The 18,414-nt window shown below is 38.7% G+C and overlaps 1 protein-coding gene across 6 annotated transcripts in view; it reads right to left on the bottom strand.

The window, feature by feature from the left end:
* Positions 1 to 18,414, bottom strand: part of SLC1A3 (solute carrier family 1 member 3) — a 107,502-nt gene that overhangs the window by 33,675 nt on the left and 55,413 nt on the right. Inside the window, exon 1 of one of the 6 annotated variants that reach the window (XM_023496131.2) lies at positions 10,236 to 10,258. The exons of the other annotated variants lie outside the window; for them this stretch is intronic. The gene's annotated coding sequence lies outside the window, so the exon portion shown is untranslated. Of the gene's footprint in view, positions 1 to 10,235; positions 10,259 to 18,414 lie in introns of those variants that run through there. 6 annotated transcript variants of the gene reach the window in all.

The raw sequence follows: 18,414 nt of genomic DNA, 5'->3' as shown, positions 1-18,414 counted from the left end.
AATGATTCAAGATTATTGGACTTTAGTGACTGGCTTTCTGGTATCCTTCCTGATGTCTATCCCCATTTTCCCTTTACTGTCATGCTATCTTCCTGTGGCATACTGATTTTTTAGTCCCTTCATCATTATATTATGATCACCTTCCTTTCAAAACTCTCAGGAATGTCCCTATTGATCATTCTGAGCTAGGATAAACTCCTACCAACAGACAAAATCAAGTATTTTCTTCATCTGTAATCCTTATATGTAACTCTAGTATCATTAAGAAGCTCAGTAGGGAAGATGGATTCACAAGCAATCATAGAATTCTAGAATAAAAAGGGATTTTAAAGATCACCTAATCCAAATTTTTTGGTCTCAAGGTCTTAAACATGCTCTTAAAAATTATCAAGGACCCCAAAGAGCTTTTGTTTGTGTGTATTTTATAAATAACATCTCATTATTATTATTATTATTAGGAAAATAGTTTTTCATCATGGACAGTGGTCTGCATATTACCTTGAGAACCTCTTGTTTCATTCAACCCCTCTATTTACTATGCAAAGAAACTGAGCCCCAGAAAAATAAAATAATATACCTTAATTTTTCCTTTCTTTATAACTGATAGTACCCATTTAAAAGATGGGATGCAGGGAAACTAACTACCTTCATGGGAACTAAAGCCATGACCTTGGCTTTATCAGTGGATATACAGCAACTCACTGAAATAACCAGTCAATTACTGTTTAAAGGAGAAAGAAAATATTAGCTGCAAATCCTAAACTGAGCCCCTTTTATCCTTGTCCACTCTTTCCTGGAACCCAGTAAAAAATTAAATTACGCTCCCCCCCACACGCACCCATTCATTAGGATGGTGCCAATTTACAACAGTTGACCATGTAATCAAAAATGGGCCAATCTGTGTTCCACTCAGATCCCCAAGCCCCAGCCTCTCCCTCCCAGCCCTGACTTTTTCATTAGTTGGTCTGACTCACATCTTGGACTATCTCTGCTTTCCTGCCCTGGCGGGGAAGACTTTGGGTGACTGTTTCCCTTGGTGCCTGAATTGAGGCAGGAATTCTTTAGTTCTTTCACTATGGGTCCCTCTCAGTAGCATCAGTAACACAATAGGCCGGATGCCTCTCATAAGTGGTCACAAGCAGCAGGATTTTCTTTTTCTTCCATTTTTTCTTTAGCCTCCTATTCTGTGCTCTTGTTCCGGTCTCATGCTAGTTCTTTTTCCATGGCTTGCCCTTCCTCCAATGCTCGCCTCCCCTCCCCCCCAATCTCCTCCCATTCCTGACCTATAGCTACTCAAAAAAAAATTAGAAGTTGCCTTGAAAATTAGATCTTCCACAAAGGGTGAAGTTAGAAAGCTTGGGTCAGAAGAGAAAGGAGAAGGTGGCTCTGGAAAGAGTCTATCCAATTTTAGTTATTTGAGGATAGTATTTTTTTTGGAAGGTAGATGGTTTTTTTTTTTTTAAATAAAAACCTTAACTTGAGGACACACTGATGGGATGTGTGGCTCTTTTCCAAAGAGTCTGTGTGCCTCAGTTTCCTCATTTGTAAAATGAGCTGGAGAAAAGAATTGCAAACTCCTCCAATATCTCTGCCAAGAAAGTACCAAGTGGGGTCACACAAAGTCAGGCAGGACTTACATGAGTGACTAGTGTGTGTTCAGTTAGATGCCAGGCTACTGAATAAAGAAGGATCATAGGGTGGAACTTCCAGGAATGTGAGCTCTGGGGGAATCAGGCTTTCAGGAACTGACAGTGTCTTAAGTGAATGTCACATGGGAATAGAGAAAGAGCTGGATATCTTATATCTCATATTCCCTTCCTTCAAGATTAATGACCTCCATACTTATGTTTTGCACAGAAGCTCAAGTTTTTCTACTTAACATACACCCTGTTATCACCTTAGGCCAAGCCACAGAGGCCCATCTCTCTGGCCTTTAGGTTCCTCATTTCTAAAATTCATGAGGCAGATTATATAAACTTAAAGACCCCTTATTAGACTAACTTATTTCCAAGGTCTTTCTAGCTCTAAACCTATGATCATAAATCAAAAAAAGAAGTTTCTTTAAATCCTGTATGTCTTTCATATTATGGATGTCTTGCTCTTCATTTAAAAAAAAATGAAGCTATTTAAATAAATGTGAATTTAAATCTCTTCAACAATTGTATACACTTTAGTGCAGTATCTGGCCATATGGGAGACACTGAACCAGAGCTTTTTCATTTTTTATTCAAAAAGATGCTATTTGAATGCAGATTATGTGGCAAGGGAGAAAAATAAATCCATGGCTTTGGTGGTCAAATCCCAGCTCTGTTACCTGCTATCTTGTGATGTCAGACAAATCACCTAAGCTCTCCAGGCCTCAATTTTCCTTATTTCTAAAGTGACCCTTTCCAACTCCAAATTGTATTACTCCAGCAGCTGCAGCAGCAGGAATAAAGTTATCTAGGAGGCCTCAGCAGTAGGAGGAGGAGCTGGTAAGAGCTGTCATGGCCCCAGGTAAGGCAGAGGCCCCAGGGGAATGTGTGTTTCTTTATGAAGGCGATCTGAAGTTTTCTCCCATGGAGTGGCTGGTGCTACTGGTTGTTCCCCTGCTCTGTTTCTGTCTGTCATTCCCTCTGTCTCTGTCTCTCTGTCGTTGTCTCTGTCTTTGTCTCTCTGCCTCTGTGTCTCTTTCTCTGTCTCTCTCTTTGTCTCTCTCTGGCTTTCTCTCTCTTCTCTTTGTTTATGTCTCTCTTTTTCTGTCTCTTCCTCTCTCCCCTCTCTTCCCTCCCAGCTCCTTTCTATCTCCTTTTGTCACATTCTTCCCTGTCCCCCCCAGGGACCCTTCAACCCTAGTCACCCCATTCTCCCAGAGAAGCCTGGGAAATGCATAGCATGAAGGGTTTCCACATGTTGTTGTCAGGGCAACGACAAGCCAAGCATCTACAATTTGTACACGAGGTCAGAAAGGGAATGGCCTCCTGACTAATGGGGTACAGACTACTGAGGGGTGAGAAGAGGACTGGCAGGGGTTTACAGAGGCCCCCCCCCATTCCTCCTCCATTCCCTCTCGCTTTCTCACTCAGGCTCCTTTGCTCCCAACTCCCTTTCCCACCTCCCTGGTCATCCAGCCTCCATGGAAATGAGGGTTGAAGGGTAGAATTGGTTACATTGTAGACAAAATAAGATGTTTCAATGCAGCTCTCTGAAATGTCAAGGACAAAGAGCAAAGCTTCTTTTCCTAACAAAAGAGGTGGGAACTGAACTAAAGTTCTGGGAAAAGAGCACAAGGCCTTGTAATGAAGAAAATGAAAGTGGTACTGGAAGGGAAAGAAGGAAATCCGTGGACACATCGTTAATCAGACAGGCATGGTAAATAAACATGCAAATTTAAAAATATATACGTTATTTGGAGGGAATAGAAAAAAATTTACCCCTTCTAACTGGCAGTTACTAGTTTCTTTTTTCCTTCATTCACCCCAGACTTTCACAGGTTTGGTCTATTTGAACCATTCTGCTCTGAGAATATATACACTTTATTTGGAGAGAGTAGAAAAAAAATTACCCCTTCTAACTGGCAGTTACTAGTTCTCTTTTTTTTCTTCATTCACCCCAGACTTTCACAGATTTGGTCTGTTTGAACCATTCTGCTCTGAGAATATATATACTTTATTTGGAGAGAGTAGAAAAAAATTTACCCCTTCTAACTGGCAGTTACTAGTTTCTTATTTCCTTCATTCACCCTAGACTTTCACAGGTTTGGTCTATTTGAACCATTCTGCTCTGAGAATATATACACTTTATTTGGAGAGAGTAGAAAAAAAATTACCCCTTCTAACTGGCAGTTACTAGCTCTCTTTTTTTCCTTCATTTACCCTAGACTTTCACAGATTTGGTCTGTTTGAACCATTCTGCTCTGAGACTATATACACTTTTTTGGAGAGAGTAGAAAAAAAATTACCCCTTCTAATTGGCAGTTACTAATCTCTTTTTCCTTTCATTCACCCTAGACTTTCACAGTGTTAGTCTGTTTAAAACATTCTGCTCTGAGAATATACACACTTTATTTGGAGAGAGTAGAAAAAAATTACCCCTTCTAACTGGCAGTTACTAGTTCTCTTTTTTTCCTTCATTACCCCCAGACTTTCACAGATTTGGTCTGTTTGAACCATTCTGCTCTGAGAATATATACACTTGTTTGGAGAGAGTAGGAAAAAAATTACCCCTTCTAAGTGGCAGTTACTAGTTTCTTTTTTCCTTTATTCAGCCCAGATTTTCACAGGTTTGGTTCATTTAAAACATCTTGTTCTGAGAAGGGGGATCTCATCCTCTGATGAGGATTCTAGAAGCAAAAGTCATCTTGGTTTTAAAAGTCAGTAATAAGCTGATGTTAGTGTGACAGTGATTTCCCCCTGCTGTGATCCTAGGCCCATCCTTCCTCCAGATGGGAGGGTGTTAACCTATCTGTAGCAAAGGTGGGACTAGATCTTAGTAGGCATCCTCCTTTCTGTGACATCTTGGCAGAATTCAGAGAGTAAGAACAATCTGGGAGTAGATCATTAAAAACTTATTCTTATTCTATGTAATTAGTACCAAGCTAGGTCATGGCGGGGGCTGCTAGTGGTGGAAATGAAAGATGTCCCTTTCCTTGAGAAACTGAAAACATAACCGTAACTTTAACTCTACAAAATACTTTTTTGTTTCAGTGATTTAGATAATTCTTACAGAAACAAGATTTGGTGGCAGCAGAAGCTTGAAACATTCAGATAATCATCTCCATTTGCTCTTTAAAGATGATATTTTTGTATTGAATTTGAATAACAACCTCACCATGAACCACAATTCAGTTTTACTACATTCCACAAGTACAAAACAATGAACTTGAACTTACGTTTGGCCTTATTTATTGTTACTCACTATGGTGTGACTCTGTGGAAAATCAGAAGCTTTGTTCCAGCCAAGCCCTGAAGGACATGTCCGCACTAAGAACACTTTTTTAGGCTTCACTTCCCACAGATTATGGGCTCACATGTTTGAACTCTTGAAAATCTGTGGCTTATAAATCAATGTGTCTCTGCACATTCTCCCACAATCCTGGCCACAGATTTTCAAAACATGACATCAAAAAGAGAAAGCTTTTACTGTTAGGAATTGTCTTCCCATTTACCCCCACTGACTTTTCATTTCTCTTCCAGCATGGCTGTTTTGAGGCCAGGAAAGTGGGGAAATAGTAAAGCCAATTGCTGAGTCATGAATATCACTCCTTTTTAGTTTTTGTATTATTTTAGATGCATTTTTCCCTCACAATGCATGTCCTCAACACTAATCTAATGAAAGCCTCCTGTTCCTCATCCTCCTAGGATTTCAAGATGGGCAAATTTACAGAATTTAACATGAGGAGAAAGCACCCTGCCAGATACCATATTGACTTGAGTAGAAGGTATCTGGTTTGTTTCTGTGTTTCTCAAAGAAAATAAAAATTTAGAAGTACAACTTGCTTTATATTCCTGAACTATAGGATGCCCAGTGTAGGATGTGGACCATAGAAGCAGGCTTCAGGATATGAAGTACAGGATGTGGGGAGTAGAATGGGCAGTGATAATTGAGGAGCCCAGAATATGGGATGTGATAAGTAATATGCACAGCATGGGATGTCGAGCTTAGGATCTAAGATATATATATAAATCCCCTGTCCAAAGCTTCTGAGTTTTCAGTTTCAGGAATTGACAGTGTGCATGTAGGGAGTTCTGGAAAAACATGACTGGAGAGAAGAGCATCTCCCTATTATCCAGCTATCTCCTGCTTTGACACTTAAAAACAGTTACCAGGAAAGAAAAGCTAGCAGGATATTTCAAGGAGAAGGACAGTTGCAAGGATTATGCTTGTATGTGTGTATGTGTGCATGTAAAAAGAGTGATGAAATTATTTTGAATCACTGATCAAAAAGTTTGATAATTTTTTCAACATTATATGCTGGCCCTTTAAAGAGAAAATTCTGGAGATGTCTAAAATTATCTCAATCCAGAAAGTCTGAGATGGAAAGTAAATGATATTTAGCTTGTTGAAGGGGATCGCTAAAGACCAAGTGCTTTGCAAATAATATATCTGTAAGAGTGGGACCAATGTCAGGAAGGCACAAACTAAAGAACTGGTGGGAGATTTTTACTCATTAAAAGTCAGAAGAATGACATGAAATATGACAGAATGCTATTGTAAAAAAATCATTTTGATATATAAATAACAATCCCCCGCCAAGAAGTGGCCAAATAATATGAATGAACAACTTTCAAAAGAATGGTACTGAACTATTAATGACTACAGGAAAGATTGTTCAGAACCACTAATAAGAGTAAGGCAAATAAAAATAACTTTGAGTTATATGTCACACCCAGTAAATTGGCAAAAATAATAAAAGATGATGTGGTTGGACAAGATGGCCTCTGAAATCCCTTCCAACTATAATCTACAATCTTATGGAAATAGTGTTGGAGGGGCTGTGGCAAGACTGGCACACTAAACTACTGTTGTTGGGGCTGTGAATTGGCTGGAATTCTGAAAAGCAATTTGAAATTAGGTTAAAGAAGTGACTCCAGTATCATGCTGCTAGGCATATGTTCCAAGGTCAAAGATAGAAAGCAGGGTTCCACATATACCAAAGTATTCATAATAGTTCTTTCATGGTAGCAAAGAACTGGCAACAAAATAGTTTCCCAGTGTTAGGGGAATGACTAAACAAATTGTGTTATATGAATGTAATGGAATATTAATGTGCTTTATGAAATTGATTATGAAGAAGTAAAAACTATGAAGAATATAGAAAAAGCATAGAAATATTCACATAAACTGATTCAGAATGAAGTAAAACCATAAACATCAGTATATGTTTGCTTGCTCTTCACCCACGTGTGTAAATGTATAAAATTAGTACACAATAATTGCATAGTGTAAAGGGGGTGAATAAAAAAATAAACCAAATGTTTCATCATTATTATGACCATCATCATTATTGGTCCTAAAGAAGTGTTGAGAGACCACATTTCCTTTCTTTCAATATAGAAGTTGGGGATTATGGATATGAAATATTATAAATGCTGTCAGACAGCATATGCTGAGTAGTTTTGCTGATTTGTTTTTTTCTCTTTTAAAATCCTTGTTACAAATACAAAAATCTCATTGGAACACTACTAATTCAGACTTTCTGGTGACCTATTCAGGGGTTGAGTTGGAGTTTACTTTGTATTATCTGTGACCCTAATAAACAGAATAAGGAAATGTTTAAATTACTTGAGTTTTTTTTTAAACTAAGTACTTGGGAAGCCTTATATTGTCATTGCTCTGCTTCAGTCAGCTTTAACTGACTCATAAAAGCTGATTGTTAAATTTTCAGTGTGAGCATTTTTATTTTGGAAATCCACAAATGCTGCTAATCCACAAGAAAATGATGGAAGAAATGCTAATAAAGATTAAATTTAAGAGATAGTATACTTTTGTGAGAGCTGGTTATTAAATATATACCAGAATCTCCCTGCTTCTACTTGAAAAACTAGTTAAAGGTAATAATTACTTATTTACTAAATCAAGAAATAAAACCAAGGTACAGGCAAGTCACTTAGGACTACACATATAGAACTGAGGAGATCTTAGAGAGCATCTATTTTAATTCATTCTTCTTAAAGGTAAGAAAATTGAGATAAGTGAGGTAAAGGGACTTGTCCCAACCATAGAGTCAGGATTTAAAGCCAGGATTTCTGACATCAAACCCAGTGGTCTTTCCACTGAATCATATTGCCTTTCTAATTCCCTTCTTGATTCATGGTTTTATCTATTGGGATTAAACAATATAATCCTAAAAGTCACTTGCAACTCTAAAATTCGACCATCCTAATTACTTAAAACTGTGTGTTAGACACACAGTTTTCAGTTTAGTCCTTATTGCTATATGCATTTGAAAATAGTAAAAGTACTGTTGTATGGAAATATACTTGCCACAATTTGAGATTAGCTTTCCCCAAATGGTATGTAAGAGAAAGACTTTACAGCATTCTGTGTAATGAATATAAATCTCCTTGGGAAAAAAAAATATTACTCTGGTATCTTTTGATGTGTCTATGAAACTATAGCAAGGTGGGAAATTTATGGCAAAAGTTCTACGAAATTGCAATTAAGAAAATTAATAGTACTATTTTCCACCATGTTTCTCCTTTGTCACTCTTCTTCTCTCTTTTTCTCCTCTTCATCCTGTCTTTTTTTCTTTCTTTCCTTCTTCTCCTCTTGCTCCTCCTTTCTTCTCTCCTCTCTGTCTTTATCCCTCATCTTCTCTTTCCTTTATTCTCTTTGTGTCACCCCCTCTTTAAATATCTCTCTGTGTGTCTCTTCTCTCTCCCCCTCTTCATCTTCTCTTTCATTTATTCTTTCTCTCTCTCTCTCATTGTCTGACTTTCTCTTCTCTCTCCCCCGCCTCATCTTCTCTTTCCTTTGTTCTCTGTGTCCCTCTTTCTCCATGTCTCTCTCTTTCTGTCTCTCTGACTTTCTCTTCTCTTCCCCCCTCCTCTTCCCTTTCATTTGTTCTCTGTCTCTCTCTCTCTCATTGTCTCTGTCTCTCTCTATCTCTTCTCTCTCCCCCTCCTCATCTTCTCCTTCCTTTACTCTCTCTCTCCCCCTCCCTCCTCATCTTCTCTCTCCTTTATTTATTCTTCCCCCCTGCTGAGGAAGTCTCAGAAGCCAGAATCCAGAGGACTGCTTAGATGTGCTCATGGTCACACAGTCAGACATTGGCAGGGTCAGCTTGAGCCTTCTGACTTGGGCCCTATCCACTACGCTCCCCTCACCATCCCCTGAGCACTTTTCTGTAACTGGTGGCGTCTATTGATTGTATAAATGGGAAAACTCAGTCATGCAAAAAGTTGAGTCTTCAGATGTAATAGAGTGGAGCAGAGGGGTGGGAACTGGTCCCTCTGTAGCCAGTACTACGGAACTTAAAAGAAGATGGGAGCACACTTTTTTTAGTCCTATTGAGGGCACCGGAGCTGAAGAAGTTGCTGACCTCTGGCTGGCCGCCAGCTCATTTAAACATCTAAGGAAACTGTAGTTCCTTAGAGATCAGAGCTTGAAAACAGAAGTTTGAGTAAGGAGGCCCATTTTAAGTGGTGAATTCTAATGAAGGTCTTCAAACAGCCCCACAAAGAGCTGATCCCAGCCTAATTGTGCCCTATGCACATTAAATCAAAGCTCAAGTACTTTCTCACTCTTTTTTTCATCCTGGCCTTGTTTTTCCTTCCATTATGCCTGCTAATAATGTCACAACTCGGGCCTTTTCATTCGCCCGGGATGCCAAGGACCTTTGCAAGGCAGCGTTGCATGACAAGGGCCAGCGTGCGTGCTGGGTGTCCAGACCTGCAGCCGGGACGGTGGGATGTGTGACTTGTGCGGGGAAATCGGGTAAAAACTTTGCCTCTTGCATTCTGTCCACCACCCCGTCCGTGTGCGCTGCCTGCAGTATTCCACAGTGAATTGGGTTGGTGTCTTGAAGAAAGGGAACGCGGGTTTAAAACAAAACAAGCAATGTTCTTTTGAAAGATTGCTCATGGAAATTTACCGGAGTGAGCCTTGTTATTCGTGGCAGACAAAGTCAACTACAACGCTTTTCTGCCGGAGTCTGCTAGCCCTGAGCAATCAATTAGTTTCTTCAGGCTCCCCTCCGCCTGTGCAAATGAATATTCCACACAGAGGAGGTGAAACTGAGGACTGGCCCAGCAGTTGCTCCTTCATGCATCAGAGGCCCGGGTCTCCGAGGCCATTTTTATTCCACTTTTCAGCCGAAAGCCATCTCTCTCAGGCAGTGGGTTTTAAAGGTCCCTTGGGTGGTCGAGAGGTTTCTTTGAACATGGGAATGGTGGCTATTGAATAGAAAAAGCCGCCGGCCCGGGAGGAGATGCCTCCAGGAGGATGTATGTTCTCTGCGGCATCAAGGAAACAGGAGGCTTGGGGAAGGAAGGGCCTGCAGCCCGAGCTTCCCTCCGCTCCCATCTGCCGGCTCGGGGCCGGCCTGCTGCGAGGCGCTCCCCTCCCCATGCAACGCTTCCCATCGGTCCGTCCCTTACTCACCCTATTGGAATGCGCCCCACAATATGCTTTCTGAAGGGGAAGCGGGGCCCTTCATCTCCTTTATGTGTGCTAAGCAGAGCAGGAGCGGGAGGCGAGGCAGCGCTCCCGGCCAGCCCGCAGCTCCGGACCAAGGCCCTTTTGATTTGGGTTACCTCATTGTAAGCGCGGGGGACAAAGCCACCACTGTCCCTCGGCCAAGCTGCGGAGACTGGCGGCTCTTCAAAAAGTGCTTCCCGAGGGAGGGAGGGGAGCGAAGACAATCCGCTTCCACCTGCCCGGAACGGGCTCCAAGGAACACGCCCTGCCAGGGGGCCTTCCCAGAGCCCTTTGCGGCGCCTGGTTTTATAGAAAAGCGGGGATTGCCCCAGAGGGGCGCGGCGGAAAAACGCGGCCACTTTGCCGCCGTTGTGCACCGTGCATGCGGAGCTCCGCCAGCAGCCCAGAAACTGTCAGCTGGGATTAGCGGAGGGTTTGTTAAAAACGATGGTTGTTACAAGCGATACACCCTTTGGTTTCGAAAGAGAAATGAAGCTGATGCTAAAGCAAAAGAAAAACAAAAACAAATGAAAACTGACAGACTTAAGAGAAAAATCAAAACTAGACCATGCCGACCATATTCATATTGTTTCTAGTCTGTGATTAGTCAGCAGGTTTTGTTCAGAACTGCCCTTCCCAAATGTTTGTCGTTGTTACTGTTACAAAGGATGGATCCTTGGATTTTGAAGGAAAGAAATGAGGGTGATGCTAAAGCAAAAGGAAAAAACAAAAACAAATGAAAACTAACAGACTTAAGAGAAAAATCAAAACTAGACCATGCCGACCATATTCATTTTGTTTCTAGTCTGTGATTAGTCAGCAGGTTTTGTTCAGAACTGCCCTTCCCAAATGTTTGTCGTTGTTACTGTTACAAAGGATGGATCCTTGGATTTTGAAGGAAAGAAATGAGGGTGATGCTAAAGCAAAAGAAAAAAACAAAAACAAATGAAAACTAACAGACTTAAGAGAAAAATCAAAACTAGACCATGTCGACCATATTCATATTGTTTCTAGTCTGTGATTAGTCAGCAGGTTTTGTTCAAAACTGCCCTCCCCAAATGTTTGTCGTTGTTACTGTTACAAAGGATGGATCCTTGGATTTTGAAGGAAAGAAATGAGGGTGATGCTAAAGCAAAAGAAAAAAACAAAAACAAATGAAAACTAACAGACTTAAGAGAAAAATCAAAACTAGACCATGTCGACCATATTCATTTTGTTTCTAGTCTGTGATTAGTCAGCAGGTTTTGTTCAAAACTGCCCTCCCCAAATGTTTGTCGTTGTTACTGTTACAAAGGATGGATCCTTGGATTTTGAAGGAAAGAAATGAGGGTGATGCTAAAGCAAAAGGAAAAAAACAAAAACAAATGAAAACTAACAAGACTTAAGAGAAAAATCAAAACTAGACCTTGTCCACCATATTCATTTTGTTTCTAGTCTGTGATTAGTCAGCAGGTTTTGTTCAAAACTTCCCTCCCCAAATGTTTGTCGTTGTTACTGTTACAAAGGATGGATCCTTGGATTTTGAAGGAAAGAAATGAGGGTGATGCTAAAGCAAAAGGAAAAAACAAAGTTAAAGCTAATGTAGACATAATGAAAAGAGAAACGTCAACACGACGCTGTAAGCCAGCCATATCGATCAATGCTGTTTGAGACTTTTAACACAGATAGTATAAGATGGGAATATCACTGTGGTGTTGGAAATGATCAGTTGGTGGATTTAGAAAAATATGGAGAGACTTGGACTTATGAAGGATGATGTTACCCACTTTCAGAGAAACAGAGGATCTTACATAGATGTATATGAATATATGTATACATGTGTATGATTATAGTTATCTATGCCTATGTATGTAAATACATCCACACTTCATTGTAACCTCCTTAGGGAAGGTAGGGGGGAAGAAAGGGGGAAAGAAAGAATTAAGTAAAAAGTGCCCAGCAGAATACAAAGGAAAAGCAAAGATGGGTGTCTCTGAACACAATGTATAGTGTTTATTATGTAGGCTTTCTTGGAATGGAAATTTATTGTTTCTTATTTTGAAGAAATACACACAGTATTTCTGCTGCCCACACATAATTTTTTTCCTTTCCTTTTCTATTTTATATTCAAGTATTAAATAAATAATTAAAAAAACAAAATTAAAATTAAAATAGTTCCCCATCTTATTAACTGAAGATTTGGTTGGCTAGGCCAGGATTTTTGATTTCCTTGGCTGAGGAATGTCTTCTATTATGTACTTTCACAAACAGCTATATTCAATGGTTCTCAGACTTTTCCCCCTCACAGCATAGAATAGGCTCTTGTAATGAGTTAAGATCACATGCTACTGAAGGAAACTGGTGTATTATGCACACATGATTACAAGTGTAAGTTAGGGAAGTTAATTTCCTTGCCCAGGATCACTTAGCTGGTAAATATAATTTTCACAAAAGTCCGGCACAGTGTCCAATATGCATACCACCTGCTTCTCTGAGGTGTATAGTATGATTATCTATCTATCTAGCCAGCCAGCAAGCCACTTTACAAATATTATTTCATTTTATCCTCATACAACCCTTAAAGATGGTTGCTATTATCCTCATTTCACAGTTGAAAAAATTGGGGCAAACAGGTTAAGTGACTTGTCCAAGATTGGACCACCAGTAATTGTCTAAGGCTAGTTTTTAACTCAGGTTTTCTTGAGAGCCTATTGTTTAATTTTTAGTGTAGCATTTACACCCTGGAAATCAACAACTGCTGTATCAGGACAATTTGTTGTTTTGCTGATTGTCTTAGACTTAAGAAAGCCATGGAGAAAATGTTAAAAATGCAGATTAAATTTAAAAATGTGTCATGAGCACTTTTTTTTTTTTTTTTTGATAATTGGTTGTTAAACATTTGTGGGGCACCTAGGTTACACAGTGCATATAGAGTTCGGCCTGGAGTCAAAAAGACTCATTGTCCTGAGTTCAAATTCAACATTATATACTAGCTGTATTACCCCAAGCTAGTCATTTAACTCTTTTTGCTTCATGTTTTCTCAACTGTAAAATGAGCTAGAGAAGTTAATGGCAAAACTCTCTAATATCTTTGCCAAGAAAACTCCAGATAGGTCATGGAGAGTTGGATTCAATTGAAAAATAACTGAACAAATATTTATTAACACACTCTGGATATACTCATGGTGTTATATGTATATGTAAATATATGTATTTGCATATATTTATTTATACATAAATACACATACATGCACAATGTATTGTGTATATCCTTTAAACAATACATATCCTACTTATATGTTTATAAAATATATACACATTTATGACCTATTTATATTACCTGTTATTGATGAACTACACTAAGATTTTTGGGACACTGTGTGTCTATACATCTACATACATATATTTGTGGAGTGGGGATGTGAGATAATCAGTGCTTGTAGATTCAGAAGACCATGGATCCTCACACTTCCTAGCTTAGTGACATTGGACAAATCATTTAACTTGAGTCTCAGTATCCTTATCTGTAAATTGGGAGTAATGAGGGTAGTATTCCGGATCTCACCGGATAGATGTGAGCAAAGTGCTTTGTCAGTATTACAATGATGCAGACTTATTTCATGGACTAAGCTAAGAGGGAGATCACAGAGTTCAAGGAGTATGTATTTGAGAACTCTTGGACTATGAACATGAAATCTATTGAATGGGTATTTTGTTATAAATTGAAAAGACCATATGCTTCTTTCTTGCAAGGAAAATACCTCTAGGAAGAAGCTGATTCTTACAGGAGATTCCACAAACAGGCTCTACTGTCCAGAAACTAATAAAAGAAACACAAAATACTAACACAATATGATACAGATCTAAACTGAGTCTTTTTGTGTACAGAGAGCTAGTTACCACAGAATTGAATGGAAACTCATACAAAGGTTAAAAAAATATCCTGATAATGTTGTTTTTTTAAAAATTATTGGGGGAATGAATGGATAGAGGAACCATAAAATGTAAAGTGGTAAATCCACTCACTTTTAAAAAATAGTGGATACAAGAGTTTTTTCAATTTATACAACAATTTTCAATTTATACAACAAATAAAATTAATTTCAGTTTGATATTATAATTCCTTGGGGGTGAAAGAAGATGAAAGTAGGAGGAGGTAAAAGGGAAGAAAAGGAAAAGGTAAAAGGAGGAGAAAAAACCAAAAAGAGTAAGAAAGAAGAAAGGAGGAAAGAAAGAAAGAGGGGTGTGTGTGATGATGATGAAACAAAATACAGAGGAGAGAAAGATCTATAAACATAAGGAAAATGGTTTTGGGAAGACACAGAAACAGGTTCAATAGTTGATGTCTTCAAGTTTTTTGTTATGGCCTGTGGTTCACCTAAAGTTCAGATGGGTCATGGAGAGTTGGATTCAATTGAAAAATAACTGAACAAATATTTATTAACACACTCTGTATATACTCATGGTGTTATATGTTTTACTAGTTACTGAAACTACCCTTTGATTATCTAATTAGCTTTCTCATTTTTTCCTATCCAAAGGAATAAACACTACCTGAGAGGGTAGAAGAAATTAATTTGAGAATGAGGCCTGAGAATTTCTAATATTAATGGTGACAACATAGTTTTTAAATTAACATTTCAATTGAATTTTTTTCTGAATTGAAGTTATTACCCAAACAATTAAACTATGTGATCTGATTATTTTCAATAAATGGTTTATAACTGGGAATAACATTGAATGAATGAGCTCACCTTGGCAGAGGCTTTGTATCAATTTTCAATTCCCTTTGTACTTAATGGCAGTAGTTTTAGTTTGTCACAAATTTTCTTAAAATGTTTGCTTTGTTTTTTTACATCCATACTTTGTAAATGACAAGTCAACCTTCTAGAACTATCAAGCTATTCTTAAAAAGTTGGTACAAAAACTAGCATATATAGTATATTGGGTACTCAAAAAGCAAACTCAATCAGAAGGTTAGTAGATTTTATATATATATATATATATATATATATATATATATATATACACACACACACATATATATATGTATATATGTTTTTTATGTATTTTGGCTTTTATATTGAGCTAGATAAGTGGATATTTGTTTCCTTGTCAGGAGCTAGTTTTTTTTTTTCTTTAAATATGTTTTTTTTCTTTAAACTGTTTTACTTTTTCAAAATTTGCAGTTTTATTCAGTGATCCAAAATGGGCAGTGCTGCCTAGTGGATAGACAGCTGTCATCCAAGTCAGGAAAATCTGGACTTAGTTGTCTGACATAGATTTATTATGTGATAAGGTACTTAACCAACCTCTCAGTTCCCCAAACTTTGACTTTGCTAAGACAGAGCATCAGGCTTCTGAGCCTAGCACCATTACTTGATCAGTACTTGTGTGCTTTTGGGCAAGTTCCTCAATTTCTAAAAAGACCTTGGTTTTTCTTCTGTAAAACGGAGAAATTATACTCAATGACTTCTGAGGTTACTTCCAGTTATAAATCAATGGTTGTAGAATCATCCAAAAGTAAAAGCAACAATTCATTCTAGATCAATAAAAAGACCATTTTTTCAATCTCTGATCTTAACCAGTCTTAGATGGTTCTGATAATTGGCTGAACACATTGTGTATGATAACTACAGACAGCAAAAGAGATGAGTCATTCTAATTTTTTTCTCTAAGGAACTCCTTGAACCTGATTTATGTAAGCCGAAGGTCCCATGAAATGTCGTTTGAGAAATGTTGATGTAATAGGACATTTTATTAGTGAGTTGTAAAATATACACATTAGCTAGCATTTTTCTCCTAGCATCAGTGTTGGTACATTATGACCAGATCTTATCTTGTTAGTATGCTTTGGGTAACATTATTAGATCAACCTTCCATTCATAACAATATGTCAGGCACTGAAATTGCTTTGTCACTAAATAGAAAGAGAGGAACAATTATGCAGTCAATGCTGTAAGGGCCTATAATTCTCCAGGCTAATTTAAGAGTATGAATAAGTTGCCCCAGGGCTTGCATTAGGTTGCAGGAAAGTGAAAAAGTAGTCCAAAAGAGAAATAGTTAGGAGTGTAGACAAAAAGCTTCAATTTAGGCTGAGGGAACATCTGATTTGAGTAGACTTTTTTAGAATGTAAGCTCCCTGAGGACAAGGACTGTTGCACTTATGTTTTTGTATTTTCACCCCTAGCTAACTGCTTGACTCAAAACTTGTTTGAAAGATTGTTTGAAGCTGACAGTGACTGAGTAAGTCAATGAATATCAGAGGGAATGCATTTGAGATTCGGTAATGGCTTTAGTCCTTGGGGTGCCCATTCCTTCAGTGACTCATAAATATCAGCAAAGAGACCGGCAATGAAAGTGATATTTATAGATATCTAAATAAATATAGGCACAAATATGTGTATGCATATATATGTTTATATACTCCAGAGTCATAAATGTATATAATACGTATATGTATATATTATATATGCATTATATACTTACATTATATTATACATATATGTATATGTATGTGTGAATGTATATATACATATATTTCTGAGTATATGTATATGTGTTACGTGTGTGTGTGTACATATATAGAGATATAAACACACACACATTTCTGAATCTTTTCATTATCTGATCTCCTCCTATTTCTGTTTTGGGAAAAGCACGTCCAGGTTTGTGCAGAACAATCTAAGACTTGGAGCCTCTGTGTCAGTTTAGTGACAACACCAGTGGAATCACCATGGAGGTGGCTCCCTCTGTGAATCACTCTGGTGGGAGTGGTGGGGGTGGAGCAAGAATTTGAATTATTTCCAGATGAGTAACAGAGCACCAAAGGTGCAGGGATGTTCCATGTTCGGGTTGCTTACTGCACCAATTGCAATATCTCTGTAGGATTCAATGATCATTTCCCTGCCTGTTTTCTGGGGAAAGCAAGATGAGATTTTGGTATTTGAAGGGAGAGATTCCCTTGTATTTGGAACAAAGCCCCAAGGATTCGTGGCAGAGCAGGCCTGAGTAGTTCATGTCATAAGCAATCTGGGTGGCCTTGCACTGGACTGGGCAGTGCCTTTTTGATGGGAGCAGAAAGCCTGTTGCTGGGTAACTAGGAACGTTAGCAGTTGGCACTTCATGGGATGTTTGGATAGTCTCACAGGATAAAGGAGGCTGTGGCTTCTTTGCCCAGCATCCATTAGGGGGAAAGGGCTCTGATGGAGTAACTAAGTTGAAGTTTTTGAAAACTGTTTGGGGCTGGGAGGAGGTGGTCTCAATAAAAATATTGGATTGAGTTTAGAGTATTGAGCCCAAAGACTTCTTGGATGGCACCTTGACCTTGGCAGCCTGATGGATGAGACATACATACTTTTCTAGCTGAATAATAGACTATAACATCAGAGAGTGTACACATGTGGTAAATATAGAGTCAGAGATTTAAATCTTGCCCCTGACAGTTGCCAGTTGTATGACCTTAGGCTACTTAACCTCTTTGGGTCTGAGTTTAATTTACTCATCCAGAAAATAAGGAGGTTGGACCAAATGGACTTTTAGGTTCCTTTCACTTCTAAATCTTTGGTTGTCTGTGAACCCAAAATATGGGTGGTGGTGATAGGGTCTAAAGACCTGGAAGTCCAAAGTCTACATGGCTGAAGAGGAGGAAGGGCTATCATAAAAAAAAAAAACCAGATGTTCTGTGTTGGCAGAAATACTGGCAAACTATGGTAGAGGTTTCTGTGTAGAACATTAGGGGAGGGGCACCAGATAGGCAATGGGAGCTTATGGAGACACAGCAGAGGAAACACATTGTAGGGGTCTTGACAGAAACCTCAAATATGCTATATCCTAGCACAAACAGATGGATGATTCCACTGCAGGGAGGAGGAGACAATTCTGGTGTTGGGCCCCAGTCTCAGTGGAAATTTGGGTCATGCCTTTCTCTCAGACAAGGTTCAGAAGAATGAGGCAAAGATGCCCCTTAACAATTGAAGCTCAGTTCCAAGATCACCAGGAGAGAAATTACTGGTGCTCAAAATAAGCTGGAAAGAAGAATATCAGTATTCTAATAGTCTCAAAAAGGGGAATTCAGGTTTTTCTTCCAGGAGTGAGGTCTAAGAAGCCCTTGGCAAAGAGAAAAGATCAAGAAAAGAGTTGGATTTGTATGGTGACGAAAGCTTTATGGAAAGGCTACCCCTGGAAGAAGCTAGGGCAAGTTTGTGAGACCAGAAGTTAGACTATCAGGCAATAATCACCAAATTGATACATTAGCCACCATTAGGTCCTTGGTCAAGCCCCATTCAGGCATTGTTTGGGTCACAATTGACTTAA

Source organism: Sarcophilus harrisii, chromosome 1, assembly GCF_902635505.1.
Source record: "Sarcophilus harrisii chromosome 1, mSarHar1.11, whole genome shotgun sequence".
NCBI classification, from domain to species: domain Eukaryota; kingdom Metazoa; phylum Chordata; class Mammalia; order Dasyuromorphia; family Dasyuridae; genus Sarcophilus; species Sarcophilus harrisii.
The sequence above is the reverse complement of the archived record's forward strand: the minus strand, read 5'-3'. Positions and strand labels throughout refer to the sequence as shown.